Here is a 16,560-nt window from a genome sequence, read left to right as displayed (position 1 = left end):
TCAAAAAAAAAGATGGAAGTCGTTTTTTCCAGCAATTTTTAACGTTGATGACTTAATTTGAACTAAAACTGTTTGAATGCATTCAAACCAATTCTTGAGATCAAATTTTCTCCACGAATCGATTAATGACAGATTATCTTATTCAGAAATTTGTTAAATTTGCCTGTAATTTTCTTTAACAAATACAGCTTGAAATTTCGAACTATTCCCTGATCCAAAGGCTGTAGAATAGATGTCGTGTTGGGTGGCATGAATAAAAATTTTACATTTGGATGATTAACATCAGGTGGATGAGAAGGGGCATTATCCAACAATAAGAGAGCCTTGAATCCGATGTTGGGATTTAAGCAACGAAGTTTTTCAACAAATCTCAATAAATTTTACAGCCTCGAATTTTGTTAAGTTCCTAAATTGATTCAAAAACTTTGTAGCAGACGATTGGTAAAGGAAAACCAATGAAAATTAAATTTTTTCATTCCAAGTTTTTTTTTCATGCGTCCAAAATGCCCCATCTGCTTGATTTCAAGCACCCTTCACGTCTCTAACACAACCAAATGAAACGAAAGAAAGAATAGTGGCCCTTACACGATCATTAAAAGTGTCATTACTAAGTAATGAATGCTATTCTGCTTAAACGCTCGTCATTACTACATTACTGTACATCATTATTTTTTAGCATTACACGTTCATTATTAATGATGAGTATTTGTAACTACTCCAGCACGGGGCTTGTAACCAGAATAACTTTCCCTCAGCAATTAAAGAATATTAGCAATATTCTTTATCTTAGTTTAGCTGAAAAAAAGTTTTATTTGCATTGAAACGTTAAGGTTAATGAAACATTAATAATTTAAATCTACACTTTGTCATTTACAGAATTTTTTTTCATGTATAGTTCTTAAGAGAATGTTTACTTCATTGTTGTCAAAATTTCTCATCTAATAGAACTGACCATATTCAGTACTTCCACAAAAATTAATAGGAAGAAATAATTTTGGTAATGATGGTAATGACACTTTTAATGATCGTGTAAGGGCCGCTTATGATCGTTCTCTCTGTTGCACTGTGATTGTTTTCATATTCTAGCTTTCAACGCGACTCACCCAGTGATGCAACTTTTTCTTGAGGTCAAATCCGTAGATTTGACTCCAAGTCTAATTATACTCGTACATGTTCCTTTGAGCCGAGCTTGCCGTGAACTTATATGGGAAAAACTCACTAAATGTATCTAAAAAAATGTTTAGAATGAAAATTAGTACGTATCAAATACAAGTAAATCAATAAATAAAAAAAAACTACGTAAAATCATCAGCTTGGAATGCCAAGCGATAAAGACAGGCTTCCTTAAAATTAGTACTCAGTGCCGGTAGATGTTTGATAGTTTTTATAATTGGACATACAAAAAAATCTGGATAAATGATGCGACAATATTCAACCATTTTCCGTATTTTGCTTGGAAAAAATGCATTATTTTAAAATAATGAAAAATCCGTAGATTATTAAAGGTCCATCCGTAGATCCGTAGAAAAGATAAAAATCCGTAGATCTACGGATAAATCCGTAGGGTTGGCATCGCTGCTCACCTAGTATACAGGGTCCGGCACTCGAAGTGGGTTAGCAGTGTTCGTTAAGGAAAGTATAGAGCATAACATATCAAAAAATGAGGTTATTGATGGTCTACATACCATCCAAATTGAGATTAACATTAATGGGCACTGTTCTGACATTATAGGCGTTTACAGACCTCCTGCTTTTGATTTCAATCGATTTCATGATATGTTAGAATCCTGGCTTTCAAATGTCAAAAAGAACAAACCATGTTACATAATAGGAGATACTAACGTTCCTATGAATTTACCAAGTAATAACATTGTATCGCGATATTGTAGCCTACTCGAGTCCTATGGATTTATATGCACTAATACCATCCCGACTCGACCATCTAGTGGAAACGTTCTCGATCATTTTATTTGCAAAACCGATGATGCCGCTCTTTTACGGAACGATACCATCTTTACGAATTTAAGCGATCATCTTCAAATTATATCGTCAATAAAGTTGAATGGAAATAGACAAAAACAGGTACTAACAAAAAATCTAGTTGATCACAGAAAGCTCAATAGAATTTTCAATCAATATATTGACAGTTTATTGTCCATAGATGATGTCGAAGACGTCATTTCGAACATCATATCAACATATAACTCAATGTTATTGCAGTGTACTAAGACTTATACCAAAGCAATTAATGTGAAACGTGAATACTGTCCTTGGATGTCGTACGATCTTTGGAAACTACTACAGCTTAAATCCAATTATCTCAAAAAAGTAAGAAAAAAACCAACTGATCTCAACCTTCTAGGATTACTGAAACACGTCTCCAGGAAAGTTGACAAAGTGAAAAGGTCAAACAAGAAATTATATTACGAAAATCTTCTGAGTACTACATGTCATTCTAGACTTTGGAAAAATATTAATTTAATTATGGGTCGCACTAAATCAAAAGAGCAAATAAAACTAGTAATAAATGGAACAAAAACAAAAAGCGAATTGGAAGTATGTGAAACATTCAACGATTATTTTTCAAGTATTGGCGCCTCTCTAGCTGACGAAATATCGAACTTGAACACTTCAAATCCTATCGAAAATGTTTATTCTGTCACAAATTCAATTTTTCTACGTCCAGCCACTGAAAATGAAGTTATTGTTATAATTAACGAACTTGATTCCAGCAAATGTAATGGTTATGACAATATTTCTGCAAAGCTTCTGAAAAGTAATCCTCGCTCTTTCTCAACAATTTTAGCTCAAATATTTAACAAAATTTTAACAACTGGTGTTTATCCTGATTGCCTAAAAATAGCCCGTGTAGCACCCATTTTCAAGACCGGAAATAAGTGCGATCCTTGCAACTACCGTCCAATCTCTACTTTATCGATTTTCAATAAAATCTTGGAGAAACTTCTCGTGAACAGAATGCTCGACTTCCTAAATTCTAATAATATTTTATATCGATTCCAATACGGTTTTAGATCTGGATGTAGTACAACAACAGCTATTGCTGAGCTGGTTGATTGTCTCATTGGTGATATTGATTCCAAACAAGTTGTTGGTGCATTGTTCTTGGATCTCCGAAAGGCTTTTGACACATTAGATCACAAAATCCTTTTAGAAAAACTGGATCGATACGGGATTAGAGGGGTGGCAAATGACATAGTCAAAAGCTATTTATCCAACCGAAAACAGTTTGTATCTATTGGTCATTCATCTAGTTCATATCGCTCCATTAGTGTAGGAGTACCTCAAGGTAGTAACATAGGACCATTGTTATTTTTAATTTATATTAACGATATTGAGAATTTGAATCTAAAAGGTGTACCTAGGTTATTTGCTGACGATACTGCACTGTTCTATCCGTGCAAGGACGTACAAACATTAATCCCGTTGATCGAGTACGACCTCCGGATCCTATCTAAATATTTCAACGCAAATTTGTTGTCTTTGAACTTATTAAAAACGAAATACATGGTGTTTCATTCCCCGAGAAAAAAACTACCAAATCATCCTCATCCATGTCTAGAGACAATTGCAATAGAAAAAGTAAACGATTTCAAATACCTAGGTATACATCTCGATTCAACTCTTTCTTGGGATGTACATATAAAGGCTATCGAAAAAAAATTATCCGCACTATCCGGCGCATTGCGCAAAGTTAGCTATTTTGTTCCAAGGAGGGCTTTATTGAGTTTCTACTTTGCTTGTATTCATTCTCACATTCAGTATCTAATAATCGTTTGGGGTCATGCACCTAAGTCCAGATTGAAAAAAATTCAGATATTGCAAAATAGATGCCTTAAAACTATTTTTAAGTTGCCTCATTTGTATCCCACAGCTTTACTGTATTCCAACACTAGTCATTGCATTTTGCCCATTTTGGCATTGAGAGACATGCAAACAATCATGTTCGTCCATAAGGCGCTATACCAACCAGGGGTTCATAGCAATTCACCTCTATCGGTTATTGCACGGCAGCGAAATAGCAGACAAGCTAATTCACTACTGCGAACTAGAGTATCCACAAATCTCGGTCAAACTCGGATAACGTTCTACGGTCCGACTATCTATAATTCTCTACCTATAAGTCTGAAACAAATCATGAATATTGACTTGTTTAAAACTAAATTGAAACAATATGTAAAATCGAAGATAGTTGATTATATTGTGTAGGTGTATCAGCCGCATGCTGTGGTTTGTATGTTGTATGTCCTGGTTTTTGGATATGTGTATGTGTGTGTATTTTTAGTCCCTTTTTTATTTATCGCTTCCGTCAGAGGTATCCTCTGTTGTCGTAATAATGTGCTGTGCTTATTTCCAAGATTTATTATTGTATCCAAGTATTGTTACTCTGTTACTATCATTCTAACCGGTTTTGTATTCAATTTTTTAATTTTATTAATTCATTTTATTAATTCATTTTTTCATTCATTCATTCATTTATTCATTCATATATTCATTCATTTATTCATTCATTTATTCATTCATTTATTCATTCATTTATTCATTCATTTATTCATTCACTTATTCATTCATTTATTCATTCATTTATTCATTCATTTATTCATTCATTTATTCATTCATTTATTCATTCATTTATTCATTCATTTATGCATTCATTTATTCATTCATTTATTCATTCACTTGTTCATTTATGAAATAAATTTCGTTTTACATTACTTTAATCATTCATTTACTTATTCATTAATTCTTTCATTTAACTTATTCATCAAATTTAAAAAGAGGAGGAGGTTTTTGTGCCCTTTGAGTAAGTACTGGTTCAACGGTCAGCTCAAGGGGGATTTTTCCTGCTCCAATAGACGGATACATAAATATTATTTTTAGAACAGTTTATTTTTTAACATATTAAGTGCCCCTTAACAGGAATCTTACATTCCACTGGGAGCTCTTGCTTAGTACAAATAGTTAGCCTTCTTCGTTTTATAATAACCTCAGCTTGATAAAATCGCGTTTTTTTTTTGTTAGTAGAATTTTTTTCCCAAGCTGAGGACTGTATGTGTCCGCAACCAGAGGGCTCCTAATGTGAGCTTTTTGGTGCGGGGGAGTGTGGAGGGCAAAAAAAAAAAAAAAAAAAAAAAAAAAAAAGTGTAACCAATTAAAAAGGCCATAAATTCAGTTTGGAAAATTACTTTTACTTAATTCAAAGTACAAAATGTGTAAAAATAATACAAAATTCAGAATCAATTCACTTTTGCTCGATATGACCACCTTTTGCCTTGACTTGATGACTTGAGAGAGCGAAGGAGTTGCTTCGTTTGGCCGAAAGCGGTCAATTTCCGAACATTGTATTTTCTGACGAGAAAATTTTTCCAATTGAGCAATTCGTAAACTCTCAAAACGATAGGGTTTACTTGACCGACCGTTCATACGAGAATTTGAGTCATCGATTGGCCACCAGGAGGCAGCACCCGCAACAGATAATGGTTTGGGCCGCTGTAACCGCAGATGGGCGCTCTCCAATCGTTTTCATCGAGCCTGGCGTCAAGGTAAATGCGACATACTATCGGGAAAGTATTCTGGAGGTTGCTTTGAAGCCGTGGGCAGACAAACATTTCGGTGGCAGACCATGGACGTTTCAGCAGGACTCGGCACCGTCTCACAAAGCTCGAGTGAACCAAGAATGGCTGTAAAACAACGTTCCGAACTTCATCACGTTCACACAATGGCTCTCGAATTAACCAGATGCGAATCCAATGGATTATTCTCTTTGGGCCATTGTAGAGAGCAAAGTCCGAACTAAAAGATACACCAGTCTCGAGGCGCTGAAAAAAGTTATTGTCCGCGAGTGGGCCAAAATACCTGCAAGTCACATTCGGCCAAACGAAGCAACTCCTTCGCTCTCTCAAGTCATCAAGTCAAGGCAAAAGGTGGTCATATCGAGCAAAAGTGAATTGATTCTGAATTTTGTATTATTTTTACACATTTTGTACTTTGAATTAAGTAAAAGTAATTTTCCAAACTGAATTTATGGCCTTTTTAATTGGTTACACTTCGAGTGCCGGACCCTGTATAGTAGTATGTATGCGAGAAAGTAATTCTGCAGAAACACACTAACACAATTACGATAGCGTCGCGTAGGATGTATGCTTAGTAGATTTGTTAGAGAATCGCATGGCACAAAATCATTTTATGACGGAGGGAAGCAAATGAGTTCGCATCATTTTGCGAATCCTCTGAAATAACAGCTATTTTAGAAAACCGAACAATTTAGAAAACTGTATAGAAACCGCAAATTTCGAAACTTGAGAAATCCCATAAAAGTAATCATATTTCTTATCAAGTTTGTCCGCGACAGCGGACACAAGCATTGTAAAAGAAATCTCTACCGTCAACTAGAATAAATCACGAAACAAACAAATATAATTTTCCCAAAAAATAGCTTTCTAAGTCATCATGATCGCAATAGCACAACCTTTTTTTCGAATACTGAGCTACTGTTCATATTATCGAATACTTTTTGATATTCCAAGCAATGTTGAGGAAGATACACTGCTTTTAAATTATCACACACAAGCTTTTTTCAATCTTCTAGTCTAATGTTGTAAACCATCGAAAAAACGATCCTAATAAATCAAGATAAATCAAGATTACAGGAATTTCCAACCCAGAATTGCACACCAGCGTCGCCAAGTGAGAAAAATTTTTACAATTGTTCACACTATTTAATTTGTTTTTATCTCCTCTACTTTCTTTCCGAAAACACCGTCAATCTATATCATCAGATTTTAGAGATATCACATAAAAAATTTTATATCGTAAGATTGTGATCACACTAGAGCCATTCTGTGGGTAAGTTCTCAACTAACATAGTTTTCGTAATGTAAACTATAACATTCCTAACAACTTTCCAACAAACAAAACCGCTCTTTTAGTTTTTTTATAAGAACATAATTCTGATAATTGATATTTGTATTTAAGCACGCTAGCTACATCGGATGGAGTAAGTCTGAGTTGATATTTTTGCTGTTTGACAAACTTTGAATTCCCGCATTATTCAAAATACTATATGGGTAGATGGAGTAAAACGCACCCCCTAAGGAAATGTAGCTATATCTTGACTATAGCGAATAACACGGAAGAATTTAATGCATGATTATCATCCGTAATCATTATTTATCAAAATTACGTACTAATACTCGCTGAATGCATTGAAAACTACATAAAATATCTTATTTTCCAAAACCCTTAAAAATTGTCTATTGAAATATATGCGAGGCATGACGCCCGATCGTGGAAAACATGAAAAATATACATTTTAAATTACGCGAAGTGACGATTATCTGAACATAGAGGCGGGATGATCTTAAACAACGGGTAAACATCCATAAAAACAACGGATTAAAGCTCATGACAACCACGGGGCAATATGCACCCTCATAAAGCTTCTTCTTTTTATTTAAAGAAAGCTTTAGACTTTTCGTTGACGAAATATTTGCCAGGTGAAAGATTGTTCACTATTATTCATTAAATTGATAACTTATGAAAAAATTTTGTAAGCGAATTCTTGAGCATTTCGCCTCACACAATTTGGGTCGTTTTACCCCCAAAACTATGAGACGATAAATTTGGCGATTTCTAGAAAATTTCAAATTTGGCAATTTTTCTATAAAATTTCAAAATCGTCTATATTAGAACTAATTTTAGAAACCCGAATGATTGGCAAAGAAGTTCACTGGTCACACAATTAAAATCGTCTTCCTCACCCTAGAAAATTACTATGGAACGAACATCAAAAATTACTTATAACAGAGACATACATAATTGTTTTTTTTTTTTTAATTTTCCAGATATGATTGAACCATCGGTGCATTATGCCTCTAAGGTGCGTTTTACACCATCTTCCCCTAATTTGCGAGTTACTTGAAGCTCAAATCGTTTTGTCTGTGTTAAGCGGATGATTTATATCATGCATTTTTCAAAGCGCCCCTAGCGGAGCAGTTCTCAACTAAGTGTCTGTAAAACTACACTAAATTGTTGGTCTAAGTATCTACAACAAGCGTGATAACCGTTCACAGCCCCAATCATTCGAAATCCCATATGCTCTGGGTCCCGTTTATCGCGGTTATCCGGCAATAACGAATCCGCGTTTTACGAGACCCCACTGTATAACGGCACCTATTAAAAGTTGGTTTTCCAACAATTCCATATCCTTCCAGTTAACTGAATTTTAGCGAGTAAGCTAACAGCTATACGGTGATAATATAAAATTTATTAAGCAGCAAGACGCTTTTGAGTTACTTAAGAAATAAGATACTTGTATAATCATGTTTTTACCTACCGTACGAAGTTCGACAACGGCAAATGTTGTTATCTATGAAATCCTGCACAGCATTGAAGAAAGCTTCAACTTGTACTGTTTTCGTCATGCTTGAAGAACGCTTTTTCGATCGTCGTCATCCTGTCATCGTATTCAGTCGAGACACACAAACAAACATCATAATCCACCGAAACATTACGAATAGAGGCTCCTGAATCCAAAACTCGACATTATCCTTTACAAAAATTGTATACCCATCGTAATATGCAGCCTTGTTTGGCTAGCTACCTTAGCTTTTCCCGGCAATTTCGAATTTTCTCAACCAAAGTGTAATCCTCACATCAAAGTTTTATTTTCGACACTAATCTCTCGAATCGTTTTTTCAAATACCAGATACAGCTTATGGTCTCTTTAATAATCCTTTTTTCCTTCTTCCGTGCTATGTTCCATTTGTCTCCGCTTTACATTTATCCTTACGGTGATTTTCTCCTGTGAATGCGAAATGGATATACATATCTTGAAATTGCCGCTGGCTCAGTGACGGTGATTATAGAAACTGTTTGCCGCCAGTCTGAACCCAACCCTGCCCTGTAACGTCTTATTTCCCTTTCAAAATTACTGGTCTTGATAGCATACTCCGTGAATGTGTGTGTCAATTTTCCAACGAAATGTTTCTGCACAATCGAGTATCGGACCGGTGGCGTCTGTTGGTGAGGCGACGACGCGGTTAGAAGGGAAAACGCAGCAAATGTTGAAGGCCGTATTTCCAGAAATCTGTGTATAAAACCTTCCTGTTCTCGGTAGGTTTTTAGCCTGGCTAGGAGGATAAAATTACCAGATGATTTTAAAATCATGCAACACATAACAGGTTTCTAAAGGATCTCTTGAACTGTTCTAGAGAAGCATAATTAAGTAGAAGTTGTCGTAAATATTATGACAATGAGAAAGTAAATCAATCAAAAAAACTCAAAAGCAATTTGCAACCGTAGGAACTAACTTCAATATAATACGGCTACATGATTCACAAATACACTAAGTCGATTCTTGAACAAGTGCTCAAACATTTTTCGTCATGCCGCTATTCGTTTTAATGCACACTAGTAGAAACTTAATTACTGTGGTCGGATTTGTTTACTTAATCCATCATGTATACATCTCGATTTGAAACGCGAATGTTTATTATTTTTGCAGTTTTAATCGCAAAAGGTGTTACAAACTTTCTGAGCGAATGTTTTGCACGCAATTGTGTGTACATTGGATAACTGTTCGATTTCACATACAAACATCGGGAGGTGAAAATTGTACCACTTGAATCCTCGACATCATCATACAAAATATGAAATCATTAGCATGTTTATACGATTTTATAACAACCATCCCAAAGAGTTCGATTCACAGTAAAGAAGTACAATCGTGTTGAACCAAAAAAATCCACTTTAATTCAGCTAGTGGTGTAATCATGTCATTCTCATCTTGGTCTTTTTTTTTTCATATATACGTTTATTTCTTAAGGCAATTTACATAAGTTTTTCTTCGCCGTAGCATCACTTTTACATAATATTCTTATTCTAATTTAATTCTAACATAGTCACAACGTTTTGCATTTATTAAAACATATTCTCTTATTACTTAAATATCATCTTAGGTAACTCGTCATTAATTATGAAATCTACTCGGAAATATTATTTGAACCAAACGATTAACTTCTATAAATTATAAAATAAGCTGTTATTTTCAGACATTTTGTTAATAATTTCATAAACTGTTTCGAGTTTGTTTGTATCATTACATTATTTTTATTCTAATTTAGCTATTGGTTGAACTCATGGACGCAGCTGGGATCAGAACTAAGTCTTGAAAGGGGCCTTTATTAAATTGAAACTCCAGTTTTCTTTATGAAATGATAAATAAGTTTCATGTATGAAAGGTCACGACAAGCAAGAATGTCTCGAACTGGGATATTGGATAGTCTACCTTGGGTACGCAAAGAATTTATTAGTTGAGATCTGACATCACGATACTCCACGCATGTCCAAACGACATGATCAATATCCCGATAACCTTCTCCGCAAGCACAATGATTAGTCTCGGAGAGCCCAATTCGAAGGAGATGTGCATCTAACGTGTAGTGATTGGACATGAGTCTGGACATCACACGAATGAAATCCCTACTCACATCCAGTCCCCTGAACCATGCCTTTGTCGATATTTTCGGAATAATTGAGTGCATCCACCGACCCAGATCATCTCTATCCCAAGATGCTTGCCAGCTGGCAAGTGTTCTTTGGCGAGACGAGCTATAGAATTCGTTGAAAGCAATCGGTCGCTCATAAATTTCACCCTCAATAGCACCACGTTTGGCTAAATTATCGGCTCTTTCATTGCCTGGAATGGAGCAATGAGCCGGGACCCAGACTATAGTGATTAGATAATTATTATTCAATATGTCGTTCAGACACTGTTTTATTTCACCCAAGAAAAACGGTTCATTTTTGCCAGCAGCGATTGAGCGAATGGCTTCAATTGCACTCAGACTATCTGTGAAGAGGAAATAATGGTTTGGAATTAATGTGACGATTACACTCAAACTATAATGAACTGCTGCTAACTCTGCTATATAAACAGATGCAGGTTCTTGAAGCCTAAATGAGGCCGAAACATTATTGTTGAACATACCAAACCCTGTCGCTTCTTCAATTCGCGATCCGTCCGTGTAAAACATTTTCTCAGAGTCAATATGCCTGAACTTACTTGAAAATATTTTTGGGATTTCCGTCGAACGTAGATGATCCGGGATTCCACGCACTTCGCGCTGCATGGATGTATCGAAAAATAAAGTTGAGTCAGGGACATTTAGGAGGCTGACACGGATAGGAATATATCTTGAAGGGTTGATTTCCTGTGACATATGGTTGAAATATACTGTCATGAATTTTGTTTGAGATCGAAGCTCGACTAGTCGTTCGAAATTATTAATTACCATGGGATTCAGCACCTCACATCTTATTAGCAGGCGTGATGAAAGCTCCCAAAATCGATCTTTTAATGGAAGAACTCCCGCCAGAACTTCAAGACTCATTGTATGTGTCGAATGCATGCACCCTAAAGCAATTCGCAAACAACGATACTGAATTCGCTCCAGTTTGATAATATGAGAGTTTGCAGCGGAACGAAAGCAAACGCATCCATATTCCATCACTGAAAGTATCGTTGTCTAATACAATTTTATTAGATCTTCCGGATGAGCACCCCACCAAGATCCTGTTATTGTTCGAAGAAAATTTACTCTTTGTTGGCATTTTGTTATCAGAAACCTAATGTGTCCTCCCCACGTGCATTTGGAATCGAACCACACCCCGAGGTATTTAAAAGTTAAAACCTGTTGGATCATTCTTCCCATCATATGGAGCTGAAGCTGCGCGGGATCATGCTTTCTTGAAAAGACGACTAACTCTGTTTTCTCCGCAGAGAATTCGATACCAAGATGAACAGCCCAATCGGACAAGTTATCTAAGGTATCTTGCAATGGTTTATGCAGATCAATAGCTTTGGGTCCAGTAGAAACCACGCCTAATCTTGGTCTTATTCTCATATTATTGAAACTATGTTCGTTTTATTCTACCCCGGCTTCACCTTTGTGCTCGTTCAACTGTTCTTAAATTGAAGAATAAAAACAAGAGCGTTATGTTTGGCACCAACTTGAAGCACATATGGTAATTGAAAATAATTTTAAGATTTATTTTGGAAATTTGGCATGATTTTTGCATAAATAACGGTTTCAAATTTTCAAAACTCATAATTAATGTGATTGCGAAACCGGTAATAAGATCAGAATAAAATTCAGGAATTTTGAATCATAAGACCTTTCATCTGAATCTATGCTTACGAAAGTCGTTTAAAAATTTCATTTTGACGATTTTGATCATTATTCCCGGAACCGAAATTCAAAGACCGGTATATTAGGAGCCAGTATGAGTGGTTATTAGCGAACATGACCTTTGAACAAGCGGAATTGACTAACTATTTATCGAGGAAATTGCTCATCTTTACAACTTCGTTTAATAAAAACAAACTCTGAAATTTGCGCTTTTTTCTCTCAACACCCTGTAATTCCGCAACCGGACTTCAGATGAAATTCAAAACTTTTTTACGAGCACCTTCCATTTGATTCTAAGTTTAGGAAAACCGGTTCAGCCATCTCTGAGAAAGATGAGTGCATGTTTTCTTCATTTTTTACACATCTTTCTTAGGAATTTCGAAACCGAAAAAACGAATTCGGATTAAATAAAAAGCAATCTATGGGACTGCAAATCCTTTCCTTTGGATAAAAATTTAACGAAAATCTTCTCAGTCTTTTCGGAAAATGTGTATATTTTGGCACAATTACGCCATTTTGCGATTTCGATGAACTGATTCGAGAGGTGTATGATACTCGGCCCACTGTGCGTCGGTACAACGGTCGGCACTCACAGTGATGCCATGAGTAGAAAATTAAAGTACAAATTGTTAACAGAAGCGAGTTAGCTCATTACTATAATCAGATAAGTGTAACTAAGTTTGAAACTCCGATTAAGTATTTTTAAATGCAAAACTCGGATAAAATGGTGGGTTGGTAAAGTAAGAGACAAAACAGGATTGACGAGAATACAAATAACATTGGCTCGCTGGAAATGAAACTTTGTCCTTATAAAGCACGATATCAACTATGGCGAACGACAAATACAGGTTATAGAAAGGTTAAATAATAAGGGTAAAATAGAGGTTAAATAATAATAAGTCCAATACACATCTCGAAAGTATAGGAAATAATAACCATCATAGTTTTAGAATACTCTAAAGCATCAGCCCTTCTAATTACTCCAAATATTATCTAAAAACTATTACTTTTTTGCAAATCGAAGATAAAAATCATCGGTTTAGTGCAAAATTAAAATAATTTGATTAGCTTTGTGCACTTTTGTGAACAATAGGAATTACTTATCTGTTGAAATATTCAAATCGGATGTGAATGTAGTCAGCTTCTAAAAATTTGCGTGTATTGGTTCGAATGCGTTTTGTGGACTCGTGAGTGTGCAAGTGGTGTCAAATATTTTATTGTTGATTACATTTGCCACAAATTCAAAGATTTTCGTATGATATTAAATAAAGGGTTTTAACGTATATGTCTTCCTTGCACAATTCACACAATCGAGCTAACGGATATTCGGAAGTGTGTCAGTTTTATTCGCATTCACGTCATCCAGTTATGTCTATGACATGACCCACCCGCATTTTATAATCACTAATGTCTCAAATGCCTTCGAAGAGCAAAATAGTGAAAAGCACAGTGGGCTGCTTTTTAAAATCACACAGAAAAAAATTATGATTTTTACTGGCGACAGAATTCTACAAACGATACAATTCACAACTACTTAATTTTTCAAATGACGCAATATTCCACTCACACAAAATTTACGAGCTCCAAATGTAATTTGCACTCGGCTACCAAGTGCCACTGTTTGGATTTATATGTATCAATTATTCAACGAACAGATATGAGCTCCGTGGTTCAGCCGAGTAACCGATGTGCTTGTGATCTAATGTTTCTCGGTTCAAGTCGTAATGGTGCTAAAGATCTTTTGTTTTTTATTTCGTTCGAATTAAAGCCATGTAATTTTCAAATCACATAATTTTACATGTTCTTGAATAAAAATTTGTGTGAAATATGACGCTCCGATTATGTGCAGCTTATATGATGTGAAATTACAAGATTTTTTCGAACTGTGCATAAAAACAAACTTTATATAGAAATTTTACGAAAGCTTTTATTATAAACCGCGGAGTGACTTCAATTAATTTTTTTCAAAAAATCGTATGAAAAATCGTCTTTCTAAAAATATTTAGGTGGTTCATTCCTAAGGTTAAACGTGGTGGTTCATTCCTAAGGTTAAACGTGACTCCCATTAGATGGTGTTCCAAATTTAAAATCGAATTTATTTAAAAAAAAACAAATACATATATTTACTTATATTCACACAAATTTTCTAGTTCTAAATTCAAAAGTCGTCAATTAGATCTTGAATTAACATTTGGTAATGATCTTAAATAATCACTTTCACGAATTTTGGAGATTTTCATTTAGTGTGCAGCAGAAATAATGATATATTAAAACTGGACAATCGACCAAAAAAGTTTGTACTTGTGTTGAAAGTCCTATAAATAGAATTAGAGAGTAAAGTTAGAAATTCGGTCGTACTCGGGTCGCGTAGAAACTAAAATCCGGCAAGTATGAAAGTACAAATATTTCTTGAGATATAATGCATCCAATCACCAATATAAAAATAAGAAGAAATTGTATACCTGATTCCCCCTTATCCCTTCCCCCTTGCGAAAGTCTTCAGTATGACAAACCATTTATATTGAACGCATTGAAAGACCAACTCAATTCAAGATTTGAACACGTTGTAACCATTTATTGATGATTTTATATTTCATTGGGAGCAACTGTCCCTATAAGTGTACAAGCTCGCTTTCTTGAGTGTATAATTTTCTACATTTTTGCACATATCACTCTGTAACTCCGGAACCGGAAGCCGAATTCTTTTTCAAATTTTACAAAAATCCAATGTGACCTTACGACCGTCAATTTGAATCTTAGTGTGGTTCAGTCATTTCCTAGAAAATTGAGTACATATTTGCGTTACACACACTTTCATTCACACACAGACATTTTACTATCTCGATGAGCTGAGTCGAACGGTATATGGCACTCGGCCTTCGGCCTCGGATCAAAAGTCGACCAAATATTTCGCGTATTCGCTTGAAAAACTGACCTAGGGTATTTGCTTGAATAAACATTTTTCACGAAACTGATTTGGGTTCACAAAGGTAGTGTAAGTTCGAAACTGACCCAATTTTTTGTATAATAGTGTTGAAACTTTATAGCTGAGACTCGATTTCAAACAAACCCTTTTAAGACCAATTAGAGTTAAAGCTAGGATAGTTTCGAATTAAATCGAAAATAACATAAAATATTATTTTACTAGATTGATTACTCCATGTTTAGCCGTTTACAAATCAGTAAAAAATTCGGCGACAGCTTGGTACGCATTTACCGAAAAGTTTCTTTTTTCTAAATAAACTATTGATTCCTAGTCAAGTAGCAGTGAGTCAACTTGAGCTTGATGTAATAGGTTCAGGCTTAGGCAAATGTTTAAGTAGACTTTCATCAATTAAAATTTTAACGATGAGCAACTACTGAGAGCAATTAATAATACACAAACGCAAGGTGAAGAGTTTTTACATTACACGCGTCAGTCAAACCAGATATTGGTGATATTGAGCGAAAACTCTCTCCGTCCTAATTTTCTTCACCTCGAACATTTGTCTCGTCAGTTTTGTGGAGCACTTCAACACAGCTTCCTATTCCCAATACCGCCCTTCTGTTAGGATTTCAGTTCAGAATTTTTAACCTTTCGTTATCGTTTCACCAAGGCCATAGACACACAACAACACAGGATCCGATAAGGGAAAAACAGCTTCACTACAATCAGCTAACATATTCCATACTGGTTTCAGAAAGACATATTTTCCTTTTAGTTTTGCCTCGCTTTACAACATTCGAGTTTTTCGCAGCACTTCACTTTCTTCTCCATGACCACTTGTATTGATAGCACTTCGGAACACTGACCTGGGCACTATTCACACTCGATCCAGGGCTGAAGAGTGCTTATAATGGCTTTCCCAAATACACCCTTGAATTCACCTGGCGTCTCAGGAGGTTAGTGAAGAATCTATTCCCCATCCGCAAAGGAACATCCAATTTCCTTTATTTACCGATATTCACCAATCCATATAAAGTGAAAAAACAATAAAAAAATAAGCAAATTAAGCCAATGGTTAACAACGGCGACGGAGCGAAAATTGATTTACTTGCACGGTGTTCGAGTAAAATATTCGATATGCGCGAGGACTGTGAAAAACAAGGAACGTTACTTTTCCGACACACTCGCTCTCGCTATTGGAAAAACGCTCTCTCTCTCCCTTCGGAAAAGTTGAGTTCTCTGCGAGAGCAAACGTCATGCTTTGGCGTCGTAACAACCAACAGTGCCGAGAATGTTTTTGGTTATCACAGCATGCTTTCCATTTGGACCTTGCTTCTTACGCTTCTCACACTCTTCGTGCCCAGCAGTCCGTCCACAAGAGTGGCAGCCTGTTGATGCAGTATAACGTGATTAACGGTAGAACGA

The 16,560-nt window shown here is 35.5% G+C and overlaps 1 protein-coding gene across 10 annotated transcripts in view; it reads right to left on the bottom strand.

Annotated features, from left to right (window-relative positions):
• Positions 1-16,264, bottom strand: part of LOC131434665 (uncharacterized) — a 49,508-nt gene extending 33,244 nt beyond the window's left edge. The window contains exons 1-2 of one of the 10 annotated variants that reach the window (XM_058601626.1): positions 16,148-16,264; positions 8,354-8,821 (exon numbers count right to left, since the gene is read on the bottom strand). The gene's annotated coding sequence lies outside the window, so the exon portion shown is untranslated. Of the gene's footprint in view, positions 1-8,349; positions 8,822-15,685; positions 15,812-15,880 lie in introns of those variants that run through there. The other 9 variants (XM_058601625.1, XM_058601630.1, XM_058601635.1 and 6 more) reach the window with 9 other exon arrangements.
• Between the last annotated feature and the right edge of the window lie 296 nt (positions 16,265-16,560).

This window comes from Malaya genurostris, chromosome 3 (assembly GCF_030247185.1).
Source record: "Malaya genurostris strain Urasoe2022 chromosome 3, Malgen_1.1, whole genome shotgun sequence".
Taxonomy (NCBI): domain Eukaryota; kingdom Metazoa; phylum Arthropoda; class Insecta; order Diptera; family Culicidae; genus Malaya; species Malaya genurostris.
Note: the sequence above shows the minus strand (reverse complement) of the source record. Positions and strands in the feature narration are given on the sequence as shown.